Raw genomic sequence first — 17,001 nt, 5'->3', positions numbered from 1 at the left:
GTATCACATTCTAGTAGTTACATTTGAAAATTTCGTTCTAGGACATTTGGTTTGAGCGCAATCATTAAACTTAATTAAAAAAGTCATTTAAGCCTTTTCACAGTGAGATCTATGCGATATGGCCGAGAAATGTAATTTTGATGTTAACTCCCAAACCGCTGCGCAGAAGTCAACCAAACTTCACCCAATAGTGTATTGTATCACATTCTAGTAGTTACATTTGAACATTTCGTTCTAGGACATTTGGTTTGAGCGCAATCATTAAACTTAGGTCAAAAAAGCCATTTAAGCCTTTTCACAGTGAGATCTATGCGATAAGGCCGAGAAATGTAATTTTGATGTTAACTCCCAAACCGCTACGCAGAAGTCAACCAAACTTCACCCAATAGTGTATTGTATCACAATCTAGTAGTTACATTTGAAAATTTTGTTCTAGGAAATTTTGTTTGAGCGCAATCATCAAACTTAATTAAAAAAGTCATTTAAGCCTTTTCACAGTGAGATCTATGCGATATGGCCGAGAAATGTAATTTTGATGTTAACTCCCAAACCGCTGCGCAGAAGTCAACCAAACTTCACCCAATAGTGTATTGTATCACAATCTAGTAGTTACATGTGGAAATTTGGTTCTAGGACATTTGATTTGAGCGCAATCCTCAAACGTAGGTCAAAAAAGCCATTTAAGCCTTTTCACAGTGAGATCTATGCGATATGGCCGAGAAATGTAATTTTGATGTTAACTCCCAAACCGCTGCGCAGAAGTCAACTAAACTTCACCCAATAGTGTATTGTATCACATTCTAGTAGTTACATTTGAAAATTTCGTTCTAGGACATTTGGTTTGAGCGCAATCATTAAACTTCGGTCAAAAAAGCCATTTAAGCCTTTTCACAGTGAGATCTATGCGATAAGGCCGAGAAATGTAATTTTGATGTTAACTCCCAAACCGCTGCGCAGAAGTCAACTAAACTTCACCCAATAGTGTATTGTATCACATTCTAGTAGTTACATTTGAAAATTTCGTTCTAGGACATTTGGTTTGAGCGCAATCATTAAACTTAATTTAAAAAGTCATTTAAGCCTTTTCACAGTGAGATCTATGCGATATGGCCGAGAAATGTAATTTTGATGTTAACTCCCAAACCGCTGCGCAGAAGTCAACCAAACTTCACCCATTAGTGTATTGTATCACAATCTAGTAATTACATGTGGAAATTTGGTTCTAGGACATTTGATTTGAGCGCAATCCTCAAACTTAGGTCAAAAAAGCCATTTAAGCCTTTTCACAGTGAGATCTATGCGATATGGCCGAGAAATGTAATTTTGATGTTAACTCCCAAACCGCTGCGCAGAAGTCAACCAAACTTCACCCAATAGTGTATTGTATCACAATCTAGTAGTTACATTTGAAAATTTTGTTCTAGGACATTTTGTTTGAACGCAATCATCAAACTTAATTAAAAAAGTCATTTAAGCCTTTTCACAGTGAGATCTATGCGATATGGCCGAGAAATGTAATTTAGATGTTAACTCCCAAACCGCTGCGCAGAAGTCAACCAAACTTCACCCATTAGTGTATTGTATCACAATCTAGTAGTTACATGTGGAAATTTGGTTATTGGATATTTGATTTGAGCGCAATCCTCAAACTTAGGTCAAAAAAGCCATTTAAGCCTTTTCACAGTGAGATCTATGCGATATGGCCGAGAAATGTAATTTTGATGTTAACTCCCAAACCGCTGCGCAGAAGTCAACCAAACTTCACCCATTAGTGTATTGTATCACATTCTAGTAGTTACATTTGAAAATTTCGTTCTAGGACATTTGGTTTGAGCGTAATCATTAAACTTAATTTAAAAAGTCATTTAAGCCTTTTCACAGTGAGATCTATGCGATATGGCCGAGAAATGTAATTTTGATGTTAACTCCCAAACCGCTGCGCAGAAGTCAACCAAACTTCACCCATTAGTGTATTGTATCACAATCTAGTAATTACATGTGGAAATTTGGTTCTAGGACATTTGATTTGAGCGCAATCCTCAAACTTAGGTCAAAAAAGCCATTTAAGCCTTTTCACAGTGAGATCTATGCGATATGGCCGAGAAATGTAATTTTGATGTTAACTCCCAAACCGCTGCGCAGAAGTCAACCAAACTTCACCCAATAGTGTATTGTATCACAATCTAGTAGTTACATTTGAAAATTTTGTTCTAGGACATTTTGTTTGAACGCAATCATCAAACTTAATTAAAAAAGTCATTTAAGCCTTTTCACAGTGAGATCTATGCGATATGGCCGAGAAATGTAATTTTGATGTTAACTCCCAAACCGCTGCGCAGAAGTCAACCAAACTTCACCCATTAGTGTATTGTATCACAATCTAGTAGTTACATGTGGAAATTTGGTTATTGGATATTTGATTTGAGCGCAATCCTCAAACTTAGGTCAAAAAAGCCATTTAAGCCTTTTCACAGTGAGATCTATGCGATATGGCCGAGAAATGTAATTTTGATGTTAACTCCCAAACCGCTGCGCAGAAGTCAACCAAACTTCACCCATTAGTGTATTGTATCACATTCTAGTAGTTACATTTGAAAATTTCGTTCTAGGACATTTGGTTTGAGCGCAATCATTAAACTTAATTAAAAAAGTCATTTAAGCCTTTTCACAGTGAGATCTATGCGATATGGCCGAGAAATGTAATTTTGATGTTCACTCCCAAACCGCTGCGCAGAAGTCAACCAAACTTCACCCAATAGTGTATTGTATCACAATCTAGTAGTTACATTTGAAAATTTTGTTCTAGGACATTTTGTTTGAGCGCAATCATCAAACTTAATTAAAAAAGTCATTTAAGCCTTTTCACAGTGAGATCTATGCGATATGGCCGAGAAATGTAATTTTGATGTTAACTCCCAAACCGCTGCGCAGAAGTCAACCAAACTTCACCCATTAGTGTATTGTATCACAATCTAGTAGTTACATGTGGAAATTTGGTTCTAGGACATTTGATTTGAGCGCAATCCTCAAACTTAGGTCAAAAAAGCCATTTAAGCCTTTTCACAGTGAGATCTATGCGATATGGCCGAGAAATGTAATTTTGATGTTAACTCCCAAACCGCTGCTCAGAAGTCAACCAAACTTCACCCAATAGTGTATTGTATCACATTCTAGTAGTTACATTTGAAAATTTCGTTCTAGGACATTTGGTTTGAGCGCAATCATTAAACTTAGGTCAAAAAAGCCATTTAAGCCTTTTCACAGTGAGATCTATGCGATATGGCCGAGAAATGTAATTTTGATGTTAACTCCCAAACCGCTGCGCAGAAGTCAACTAAACTTCACCCAATAGTGTATTGTATCACATTCTAGTAGTTACATTTGAAAATTTCGTTCTAGGACATTTGGTTTGAGCGCAATCATTAAACTTAATTAAAAAAGTCATTTAAGCCTTTTCACAGTGAGATCTATGCGATATGGCCGAGAAATGTAATTTTGATGTTAACTCCCAAACCGCTGCGCAGAAGTCAACCAAACTTCACCCAATAGTGTATTGTATCACATTCTAGTAGTTACATTTGAAAATTTCGTTCTAGGACATTTGGTTTGAGCGCAATCATTAAACTTAGGTCAAAAAAGCCATTTAAGCCTTTTCACAGTGAGATCTATGCGATAAGGCCGAGAGATGTAATTTTGATGTTAACTCCCAAACCGCTACGCAGAAGTCAACCAAACTTCACCCAATAGTGTATTGTATCACAATCTAGTAGTTACATTTGAAAATTTTGTTCTAGGAAATTTTGTTTGAGCGCAATCATCAAACTTAATTAAAAAAGTCATTTAAGCCTTTTCACAGTGAGATCTATGCGATATGGCCGAGAAATGTAATTTTGATGTTAACTCCCAAACCGCTGCGCAGAAGTCAACCAAACTTCAACCATTAGTGTATTGTATCACAATCTAGTAGTTACATTTGAAAATTTTGTTCTAGGACATTTTGTTTGAACGCAATCATCAAACTTAATTAAAAAAGTCATTTAAGCCTTTTCACAGTGAGATCTATGCGATATGGCCGAGAAATGTAATTTTTATGTTAACTCCCAAACCGCTGCGCAGAAGTCAACCAAACTTCAACCATTAGTGTATTGTATCACAATCTAGTAGTTACATTTGAAAATTTTGTTCTAGGACATTTTGTTTGAACGCAATCATCAAACTTAATTAAAAAAGTCATTTAAGCCTTTTCACAGTGAGATCTATGCGATATGGCCGAGAAATGTAATTTTGATGTTAACTCCCAAACCGCTGCGCAGAAGTCAACTAAACTTCACCCAATAGTGTATTGTATCACATTCTAGTAGTTACATTTGAAAATTTCGTTCTAGGACATTTGGTTTGAGCGCAATCATCAAACTTAATTTAAAAAGTCATTTAAGCCTTTTCACAGTGAGATCTATGCGATATGGCCGAGAAATGTAATTTTGATGTTAACTCCCAAACCGCTGCGCAGAAGTCAACCAAACTTCACCCATTAGTGTATTGTATCACAATCTAGTAATTACATGTGGAAATTTGGTTCTAGGACATTTGATTTGAGCGCAATCCTCAAACTTAGGTCAAAAAAGCCATTTAAGCCTTTTCACAGTGAGATCTATGCGATATGGCCGAGAAATGTAATTTTGATGTTAACTCCCAAACCGCTGCGCAGAAGTCAACCAAACTTCACCCAATAGTGTATTGTATCACAATCTAGTAGTTACATTTGAAAATTTTGTTCTAGGACATTTTGTTTGAACGCAATCATCAAACTTAATTAAAAAAGTCATTTAAGCCTTTTCACAGTGAGATCTATGCGATATGGCCGAGAAATGTAATTTTGATGTTAACTCCCAAACCGCTGCGCAGAAGTCAACCAAACTTCACCCATTAGTGTATTGTATCACAATCTAGTAGTTACATGTGGAAATTTGGTTATTGGATATTTGATTTGAGCGCAATCCTCAAACTTAGGTCAAAAAAGCCATTTAAGCCTTTTCACAGTGAGATCTATGCGATATGGCCGAGAAATGTAATTTTGATGTTAACTCCCAAACCGCTGCGCAGAAGTCAACCAAACTTCACCCATTAGTGTATTGTATCACATTCTAGTAGTTACATTTGAAAATTTCGTTCTAGGACATTTGGTTTGAGCGCAATCATTAAACTTAATTAAAAAAGTCATTTAAGCCTTTTCACAGTGAGATCTATGCGATATGGCCGAGAAATGTAATTTTGATGTTAACTCCCAAACCGCTGCGCAGAAGTCAACCAAACTTCACCCATTAGTGTATTGTATCACAATCTAGTAATTACATGTGGAAATTTGGTTCTAGGACATTTGATTTGAGCGCAATCCTCAAACTTAGGTCAAAAAAGCCATTTAAGCCTTTTCACAGTGAGATCTATGCGATATGGCCGAGAAATGTAATTTTGATGTTAACTCCCAAACCGCTGCGCAGAAGTCAACCAAACTTCACCCAATAGTGTATTGTATCACAATCTAGTAGTTACATTTGAAAATTTTGTTCTAGGACATTTTGTTTGAACGCAATCATCAAACTTAATTAAAAAAGTCATTTAAGCCTTTTCACAGTGAGATCTATGCGATATGGCCGAGAAATGTAATTTTGATGTTAACTCCCAAACCGCTGCGCAGAAGTCAACCAAACTTCACCCATTAGTGTATTGTATCACAATCTAGTAGTTACATGTGGAAATTTGGTTATTGGATATTTGATTTGAGCGCAATCCTCAAACTTAGGTCAAAAAAGCCATTTAAGCCTTTTCACAGTGAGATCTATGCGATATGGCCGAGAAATGTAATTTTGATGTTAACTCCCAAACCGCTGCGCAGAAGTCAACCAAACTTCACCCATTAGTGTATTGTATCACATTCTAGTAGTTACATTTGAAAATTTCGTTCTAGGACATTTGGTTTGAGCGCAATCATTAAACTTAATTAAAAAAGTCATTTAAGCCTTTTCACAGTGAGATCTATGCGATATGGCCGAGAAATGTAATTTTGATGTTAACTCCCAAACCGCTGCGCAGAAGTCAACCAAACTTCACCCATTAGTGTATTGTATCACAATCTAGTAATTACATGTGGAAATTTGGTTCTAGGACATTTGATTTGAGCGCAATCCTCAAACTTAGGTCAAAAAAGCCATTTAAGCCTTTTCACAGTGAGATCTATGCGATATGGCCGAGAAATGTAATTTTGATGTTAACTCCCAAACCGCTGCGCAGAAGTCAACCAAACTTCACCCAATAGTGTATTGTATCACAATCTAGTAGTTACATTTGAAAATTTTGTTCTAGGACATTTTGTTTGAACGCAATCATCAAACTTAATTAAAAAAGTCATTTAAGACTTTTCACAGTGAGATCTATGCGATATGGCCGAGAAATGTAATTTTGATGTTAACTCCCAAACCGCTGCGCAGAAGTCAACCAAACTTCACCCATTAGTGTATTGTATCACAATCTAGTAGTTACATGTGGAAATTTGGTTATTGGATATTTGATTTGAGCGCAATCCTCAAACTTAGGTCAAAAAAGCCATTTAAGCCTTTTCACAGTGAGATCTATGCGATATGGCCGAGAAATGTAATTTTGATGTTAACTCCCAAACCGCTGCGCAGAAGTCAACCAAACTTCACCCATTAGTGTATTGTATCACAATCTAGTAGTTACATGTGGAAATTTGGTTCTAGGACATTTGATTTGAGCGCAATCCTCAAACTTAGGTCAAAAAAGCCATTTAAGCCTTTTCACAGTGAGATCTATGCGATATGGCCGAGAAATGTAATTTGGATGTTAACTCCCAAACCGCTGCGCAGAAGTCAACCAAACTTCACCCAATAGTGTATTGTATCACATTCTAGTAGTTACATTTGAAAATTTCGTTCTAGGACATTTGGTTTGAGCGCAATCATTAAACTTAGGTCAAAAAAGCCATTTAAGCCTTTTCACAGTGAGATCTATGCGATATGGCCGAGAAATGTAATTTTGATGTTAACTCCCAAACCGCTGCGCAGAAGTCAACCAAACTTCACCCAATAGTGTATTGTATCACAATCTAGTAGTTACATTTGAAAATTTTGTTCTAGGAAATTTTGTTTGAGCGCAATCATCAAACTTAATTAAAAAAGTCATTTAAGCCTTTTCACAGTGAGATCTATGCGATATGGCCGAGAAATGTAATTTTGATGTTAACTCCCAAACCGCTGCGCAGAAGTCAACCAAACTTCACCCATTAGTGTATTGTAACACAATCTAGTAGTTACATGTGAAAATTTGGTTCTAGGACATTTGATTTGAGCGCAATCCTCAAACTTAGGTCAAAAAAGCCATTTAAGCCTTTTCACAGTGAGATCTATGCGATATGGCCGAGAAATGTAATTTTGATGTTAACTCCCAAACCGCTGCGCAGAAGTCAACCAAACTTCACCCATTAGTGTATTGTATCACAATCTAGTAGTTACATGTGAAAATTTGGTTCTAGGACATTTGATTTGAGCGCAATCCTCAAACTTAGGTCAAAAAAGCCATTTAAGCCTTTTCACAGTGAGATCTATGCGATATGGCCGAGAAATGTAATTTTGATGTTAACTCCCAAACCGCTGCGCAGAAGTCAACCAAACTTCACCCAATAGTGTATTGTATCACATTCTAGTAGTTACATTTGAAAATTTCGTTCTAGGACATTTGGTTTGAGCGCAATCATTAAACTTAATTAAAAAAGTCATTTAAGCCTTTTCACAGTGAGATCTATGCGATATGGCCGAGAAATGTAATTTTGATGTTAACTCCCAAACCGCTGCGCAGAAGTCAACCAAACTTCACCCAATAGTGTATTGTATCACAATCTAGTAGTTACATTTGAAAATTTTGTTCTAGGACATTTTGTTTGAACGTAATCATCAAACTTAATTAAAAAAGTCATTTAAGCCTTTTCACAGTGAGATCTATGCGATATGGCCGAGAAATGTAATTTTGATGTTAACTCCCAAACCGCTGCGCAGAAGTCAACCAAACTTCACCCAATAGTGTATTGTATCACAATCTAGTAGTTACATTTGAAAATTTTGTTCTAGGAAATTTTGTTTGAGCGCAATCATCAAACTTAATTAAAAAAGTCATTTAAGCCTTTTCACAGTGAGATCTATGCGATATGGCCGAGAAATGTAATTTTGATGTTAACTCCCAAACCGCTGCGCAGAAGTCAACCAAACTTCACCCATTAGTGTATTGTATCACAATCTAGTAGTTACATGTGGAAATTTGGTTCTAGGACATTTGATTTGAGCGCAATCCTCAAACTTAGGTCAAAAAAGCCATTTAAGCCTTTTCACAGTGAGATCTATGCGATATGGCCGAGAAATGTAATTTTGATATTAACTCCCAAACCGCTATGCAGAAGTCAACTAAACTTCACCCAATAGTGTATTGTATCACATTCTAGTAGTTACATTTGAAAATTTCGTTCTAGGACATTTGGTTTGAGCGCAATCATTAAACTTAATTAAAAAAGTCATTTAAGCCTTTTCACAGTGAGATCTATGCGATATGGCCGAGAAATGTAATTTTGATGTTAACTCCCAAACCGCTGCGCAGAAGTCAACCAAACTTCACCCATTAGTGTATTGTATCACAATCTAGTAATTACATGTGGAAATTTGGTTCTAGGACATTTGATTTGAGCGCAATCCTCAAACTTAGGTCAAAAAAGCCATTTAAGCCTTTTCACAGTGAGATCTATGCGATATGGCCGAGAAATGTAATTTTGATGTTAACTCCCAAACCGCTGCGCAGAAGTCAACCAAACTTCACCCAATAGTGTATTGTATCACAATCTAGTAGTTACAATTGAAAATTTTGTTCTAGGACATTTTGTTTGAACGCAATCATCAAACTTAATTAAAAAAGTCATTTAAGCCTTTTCACAGTGAGATCTATGCGATATGGCCGAGAAATGTAATTTTGATGTTAACTCCCAAACCGCTGCGCAGAAGTCAACCAAACTTCACCCATTAGTGTATTGTATCACAATCTAGTAGTTACATTTGAAAATTTTGTTCTAGGAAATTTTGTTTGAGCGCAATCATCAAACTTAATTAAAAAAGTCATTTAAGCCTTTTCACAGTGAGATCTATGCGATATGGCCGAGAAATGTAATTTTGATGTTAACTCCCAAACCGCTGCGCAGAAGTCAACCAAACTTCACCCAATAGTGTATTGTATCACAATCTAGTAGTTACATTTGAAAATTTTGTTCTAGGACATTTTGTTTGAGCGCAATCATCAAACTTAATTAAAAAAGTCATTTAAGCCTTTTCACAGTGAGATCTATGCGATATGGCCGAGAAATGTAATTTTGATGTTAACTCCCAAACCGCTGCGCAGAAGTCAACCAAACTTCACCCATTAGTGTATTGTATCACAATCTAGTAGTTACATGTGGAAATTTGGTTCTAGGACATTTGATTTGAGCGCAATCCTCAAACTTAGGTCAAAAAAGCCATTTAAGCCTTTTCACAGTGAGATCTATGCGATATGGCCGAGAAATGTAATTTTGATGTTAACTCCCAAACCGCTGCGCAGAAGTCAACCAAACTTCACCCAATAGTGTATTTTATCACAATCTAGTAGTTACATTTGGAAATTTAGTTTTAGGACATTTGGTTTGAGCGCAATTATTAAACTTAGGTCAAAAAAGCCATTTAAGCCTTTTCACAGTGAGATCTATGCGATATGGCCGAGAAATGTAATTTTGATGTTAACTCCCAAACCGCTGCGCAGAAGTCAACCAAACTTCACCCATTAGTGTATTGTATCACATTCTAGTAGTTACATTTGAAAATTTCGTTCTAGGACATTTGGTTTGAGCGCAATCATTAAACTTAGGTCAAAAAAGCCATTTAAGCCTTTTCACAGTGAGATCTATGCGATATGGCCGAGAAATGTAATTTTGATGTTAACTCCCAAACCGCTGCGCAGAAGTAAACCAAACTTCACCCATTAGTGTATTGTATCACAATCTAGTAGTTACATGTGGAAATTTGGTTCTAGGACATTTGATTTGAGCGCAATCCTCAAACTTAGGTCAAAAAAGCCATTTAAGCCTTTTCACAGTGAGATCTATGCGATATGGCCGAGAAATGTAATTTTGATGTTAACTCCCAAACCGCTGCGCAGAAGTCAACCAAACTTCACCCAATAGTGTATTGTATCACAATCTAGTAGTTACATTTGAAAATTTTGTTCTAGGACATTTTGTTTGAACGCAATCATCAAACTTAATTAAAAAAGTCATTTAAGCCTTTTCACAGTGAGATCTATGCGATATGGCCGAGAAATGTAATTTTGATAACTCCCAAACCGCTGCGCAGAAGTCAACCAAACTTCACCCATTAGTGTATTGTATCACAATCTAGTAGTTACATTTGGAAATTTGGTTCTAGGACATTTGATTTGAGCGCAATCCTCAAACAGGTCAAAAAAGCCATTTAAGCCTTTTCACAGTGAGATCTATGCGATATGGCCGAGAAATGTAATTTTGATGTTAACTCCCAAACCGCTGCGCAGAAGTCAACCAAACTTCACCCATTAGTGTATTGTATCACAATCTAGTAGTTACATGTGGAAATTTGGTTATTGGACATTTGATTTGAGCGCAATCCTCAAACTTAGGTCAAAAAAGCCATTTAAGCCTTTTCACAGTGAGATCTATGCGATATGGCCGAGAAATGTAATTTTGATGTTAACTCCCAAACCGCTGCGCAGAAGTCAACCAAACTTCACCCATTAGTGTATTGTATCACAATCTAGTAGTTACATTTGAAAATTTTGTTCTAGGACATTTTGTTTGAGCGCAATCCTCAAACTTAGGTCAAAAAAGAAATTTAAGCCTTTTCACAGTGAGATCTATGCGATATGGCCGAGAAATGTAATTTTGATGTTAACTCCCAAACCGCTGCGCAGAAGTCAACCAAACTTCACCCAATAGTGTATTGTATCACATTCTAGTAGTTACATTTGAAAATTTCGTTCTAGGACATTTGGTTTGAGCGCAATCATTAAACTTAGGTCAAAAAAGCCATTTAAGCCTTTTCACAGTGAGATATATGCGATATGGCCGAGAAATGTAATTTTGATGTTAACTCCCAAACCGCTGCGCAGAAGTAAACCAAACTTCACCCATTAGTGTATTGTATCACAATCTAGTAGTTACATGTGGAAATTTGGTTCTAGGACATTTGATTTGAGCGCAATCCTCAAACTTAGGTCAAAAAAGCCATTTAAGCCTTTTCACAGTGAGATCTATGCGATATGGCCGAGAAATGTAATTTTGATGTTAACTCCCAAACCGCTGCGCAGAAGTCAACCAAACTTCACCCAATAGTGTATTGTATCACAATCTAGTAGTTACATTTGAAAATTTTGTTCTAGGACATTTTGTTTGAACGCAATCATCAAACTTAATTAAAAAAGTCATTTAAGCCTTTTCACAGTGAGATCTATGCGATATGGCCGAGAAATGTAATTTTGATAACTCCCAAACCGCTGCGCAGAAGTCAACCAAACTTCACCCATTAGTGTATTGTATCACAATCTAGTAGTTACATTTGGAAATTTGGTTATAGGACATATGATTTGAGCGCAATCCTCAAACAGGTCAAAAAAGCCATTTAAGCCTTTTCACAGTGAGATCTATGCGATATGGCCGAGAAATGTAATTTTGATGTTAACTCCCAAACCGCTGCGCAGAAGTCAACCAAACTTCACCCATTAGTGTATTGTATCACAATCTAGTAGTTACATGTGGAAATTTGGTTATTGGATATTTGATTTGAGCGCAATCCTCAAACTTAGGTCAAAAAAGCCATTTAAGCCTTTTCACAGTGAGATCTATGCGATATGGCCGAGAAATGTAATTTTGATGTTAACTCCCAAACCGCTGCGCAGAAGTCAACCAAACTTTACCCATTAGTGTATTGTATCACAATCTAGTAGTTACATTTGAAAATTTTGTTCTAGGAAATTTTGTTTGAGCGCAATCATCAAACTTAATTAAAAAAGTCATTTAAGCCTTTTCACAGTGAGATCTATGCGATATGGCCGAGAAATGTAATTTTGATGTTAACTCCCAAACCGCTGCGCAGAAGTAAACCAAACTTCACCCATTAGTGTATTGTATCACAATCTAGTAGTTACATGTGGAAATTTGGTTATTGGACATTTGATTTGAGCGCAATCCTCAAACTTAGGTCAAAAAAGCCTTTTAAGCCTTTTCACAGTGAGATCTATGCGATATGGCCGAGAAATGTAATTTTGATGTTAACTCCCAAACCGCTGCGCAGAAGTCAACCAAACTTCACCCATTAGTGTATTGTATCACAATCTAGTAGTTACATGTGGAAATTTGGTTCTAGGACATTTGATTTGAGCGCAATCCTCAAACTTAGGTCAAAAAAGCCATTTAAGCCTTTTCACAGTGAGATCTATGCGATATGGCCGAGAAATGTAATTTTGATGTTAACTCCCAAACCGCTGCGCAGAAGTCAACCAAACTTCACCCATTAGTGTATTGTATCACAATCTAGTAGTTACATGTGGAAATTTGGTTCTAGGACATTTGATTTGAGCGCAATCCTCAAACTTAGGTCAAAAAAGCCATTTAAGTCTTTTCACAGTGAGATCTATGCGATATGGCCGAGAAATGTAATTTTGATGTTAACTCCCAAACCGCTGCGCAGAAGTCAACCAAACTTCCCCCAATAGTGTATTTTATCACAATCTAGTAGTTACATTTAGAAATTTAGTTTTAGGACATTTGGTTTGAGCGCAATTATTAAACTTAGGTCAAAAAAGCCATTTAAGCCTTTTCACAGTGAGATCTATGCGATATGGCCGAGAAATGTAATTTTGATGTTAACTCCCAAACCGCTGCGCAGAAGTCAACCAAACTTCACCCATTAGTGTATTGTATCACAATCTAGTAGTTACATGTGGAAATTTGGTTATTGGACATTTGATTTGAGCGCAATCCTCAAACTTAGGTCAAAAAAGCCATTTAAGCCTTTTCACAGTGAGATCTATGCGATATGGCCGAGAAATGTAATTTTGATGTTAACTCCCAAACCGCTGCGCAGAAGTCAACCAAACTTCACCCATTAGTGTATTGTATCACAATCTAGTAGTTACATGTGGAAATTTGGTTATTGGATATTTGATTTGAGCGCAATCCTCAAACTTAGGTCAAAAAAGCCATTTAAGCCTTTTCACAGTGAGATCTATGCGATATGGCCGAGAAATGTAATTTTGATGTTAACTCCCAAACCGCTGCGCAGAAGTCAACCAAACTTTACCCATTAGTGTATTGTATCACAATCTAGTAGTTACATTTGAAAATTTTGTTCTAGGAAATTTTGTTTGAGCGCAATCATCAAACTTAATTAAAAAAGTCATTTAAGCCTTTTCACAGTGAGATCTATGCGATATGGCCGAGAAATGTAATTTTGATGTTAACTCCCAAACCGCTGCGCAGAAGTAAACCAAACTTCACCCATTAGTGTATTGTATCACAATCTAGTAGTTACATGTGGAAATTTGGTTATTGGACATTTGATTTGAGCGCAATCCTCAAACTTAGGTCAAAAAAGCCTTTTAAGCCTTTTCACAGTGAGATCTATGCGATATGGCCGAGAAATGTAATTTTGATGTTAACTCCCAAACCGCTGCGCAGAAGTCAACCAAACTTCACCCATTAGTGTATTGTATCACAATCTAGTAGTTACATGTGGAAATTTGGTTCTAGGACATTTGATTTGAGCGCAATCCTCAAACTTAGGTCAAAAAAGCCATTTAAGCCTTTTCACAGTGAGATCTATGCGATATGGCCGAGAAATGTAATTTTGATGTTAACTCCCAAACCGCTGCGCAGAAGTCAACCAAACTTCACCCATTAGTGTATTGTATCACAATCTAGTAGTTACATGTGGAAATTTGGTTCTAGGACATTTGATTTGAGCGCAATCCTCAAACTTAGGTCAAAAAAGCCATTTAAGCCTTTTCACAGTGAGATCTATGCGATATGGCCGAGAAATGTAATTTTGATGTTAACTCCCAAACCGCTGCGCAGAAGTCAACCAAACTTCACCCAATAGTGTATTTTATCACAATCTAGTAGTTACATTTGGAAATTTAGTTTTAGGACATTTGGTTTGAGCGCAATTATTAAACTTAGGTCAAAAAAGCCATTTAAGCCTTTTCACAGTGAGATCTATGCGATATGGCCGAGAAATGTAATTTTGATGTTAACTCCCAAACCGCTGCGCAGAAGTCAACCAAACTTCACCCATTAGTGTATTGTATCACAATCTAGTAGTTACATGTGGAAATTTGGTTATTGGACATTTGATTTGAGCGCAATCCTCAAACTTAGGTCAAAAAAGCCATTTAAGCCTTTTCACAGTGAGATCTATGCGATATGGCCGAGAAATGTAATTTTGATGTTAACTCCCAAACCGCTGCGCAGAAGTCAACCAAACTTCACCCATTAGTGTATTGTATCACAATCTAGTAGTTACATTTGAAAATTTTGTTCTAGGACATTTTGTTTGAGCGCAATCCTCAAACTTAGGTCAAAAAAGCCATTTAAGCCTTTTCACAGTGAGATCTATGCGATATGGCCGAGAAATGTAATTTTGATGTTAACTCCCAAACCGCTGCGCAGAAGTCAACCAAACTTCACCCAATAGTGTATTGTATCACATTCTAGTAGTTACATTTGAAAATTTCGTTCTAGGACATTTGGTTTGAGCGCAATCATTAAACTTAGGTCAAAAAAGCCATTTAAGCCTTTTCACAGTGTGATCTATGCGATATGGCCGAGAAATGTAATTTTGATGTTAACTCCCAAACCGCTGCGCAGAAGTAAACCAAACTTCACCCATTAGTGTATTGTATCACAATCTAGTAGTTACATGTGGAAATTTGGTTCTAGGACATTTGATTTGAGCGCAATCCTCAAACTTAGGTCAAAAAAGCCATTTAAGCCTTTTCACAGTGAGATCTATGCGATATGGCCGAGAAATGTAATTTTGATGTTAACTCCCAAACCGCTGCGCAGAAGTCAACCAAACTTCACCCAATAGTGTATTGTATCACAATCTAGTAGTTACATTTGAAAATTTTGTTCTAGGACATTTTGTTTGAACGCAATCATCAAACTTAATTAAAAAAGTCATTTAAGCCTTTTCACAGTGAGATCTATGCGATATGGCCGAGAAATGTAATTTTGATAACTCCCAAACCGCTGCGCAGAAGTCAACCAAACTTCACCCATTAGTGTATTGTATCACAATCTAGTAGTTACATGTGGAAATTTGGTTATAGGACATTTGATTTGAGCGCAATCCTCAAACAGGTCAAAAAAGCCATTTAAGCCTTTTCACAGTGAGATCTATGCGATATGGCCGAGAAATGTAATTTTGATGTTAATTCCCAAACCGCTGCGCAGAAGTCAACCAAACTTCACCCATTAGTGTATTGTATCACAATCTAGTAGTTACATGTGGAAATTTGGTTATTGGATATTTGATTTGAGCGCAATCCTCAAACTTAGGTCAAAAAAGCCATTTAAGCCTTTTCACAGTGAGATCTATGCGATATGGCCGAGAAATGTAATTTTGATGTTAACTCCCAAACCGCTGCGCAGAAGTCAACCAAACTTCACCCAATAGTGTATTTTATCACAATCTAGTAGTTACATTTGGAAATTTAGTTCTAGGACATTTGATTTGAGCGCAATCTTCAAACTTAATTAAAAAAAGTCATTTAAGCCTTTTCACAGTGAGATCTATGCGATATGGCCGAGAAATGTAATTTTGATGTTAACTCCCAAACCGCTGCGCAGAAGTCAACCAAACTTTACCCATAAGTGTATTGTATCACAATCTAGTAGTTACATTTGAAAATTTTGTTCTAGGAAATTTTGTTTGAGCGCAATCATCAAACTTAATTAAAAAAGTCATTTAAGCCTTTTCACAGTGAGATCTATGCGATATGGCCGAGAAATGTAATTTTGATGTTAACTCCCAAACCGCTGCGCAGAAGTCAACCAAACTTCACCCAATAGTGTATTGTATCACAATCTAGTAGTTACATTTGAAAATTTTGTTCTAGGACATTTTGTTTGAGCGCAATCATCAAACTTAATTAAAAAAGTCATTTAAGCCTTTTCACAGTGAGATCTATGCGATATGGCCGAGAAATGTAATTTTGATGTTAACTCCCAAACCGCTGCGCAGAAGTCAACCAAACTTCAACCATTAGTGTATTGTATCACAATCTAGTAGTTACATTTGAAAATTTTGTTCTAGGACATTTTGTTTGAACGCAATCATCAAACTTAATTAAAAAAGTCATTTAAGCCTTTTCACAGTGAGATCTATGCGATAAGGCCGAGAAATGTAATTTTGATGTTAACTCCCAAACCGCTGCGCAGAAGTCAACCAAACTTCACCCAATAGTGTATTGTACCACATTCTAGTAGTTACATTTGAAAATTTCGTTCTAGGACATTTGGTTTGAGCGCAATCATTAAACTTAATTAAAAAAGTCATTTAAGCCTTTTCACAGTGAGATCTATGCGATATGGCCGAGAAATGTAATTTTGATGTTAACTCCCAAACCGCTGCGCAGAAGTCAACCAAACTTCACCCATTAGTGTATTGTATCACAATCTAGTAATTACATGTGGAAATTTGGTTCTAGGACATTTGATTTGAGCGCAATCCTCAAACTTAGGTCAAAAAAGCCATTTAAGCCTTTTCACAGTGAGATCTATGCGATATGGCCGAGAAATGTAATTTTGATGTTAACTCCCAAACCGCTGCGCAGAAGTCAACCAAACTTCACCCAATAGTGTATTGTATCACAATCTAGTAGTTACAT

The sequence above is a fragment of the Corythoichthys intestinalis genome, unplaced genomic scaffold (assembly GCF_030265065.1).
Source record: "Corythoichthys intestinalis isolate RoL2023-P3 unplaced genomic scaffold, ASM3026506v1 HiC_scaffold_24, whole genome shotgun sequence".
NCBI classification, from domain to species: domain Eukaryota; kingdom Metazoa; phylum Chordata; class Actinopteri; order Syngnathiformes; family Syngnathidae; genus Corythoichthys; species Corythoichthys intestinalis.
This window is presented reverse-complemented; position numbering follows the sequence as displayed.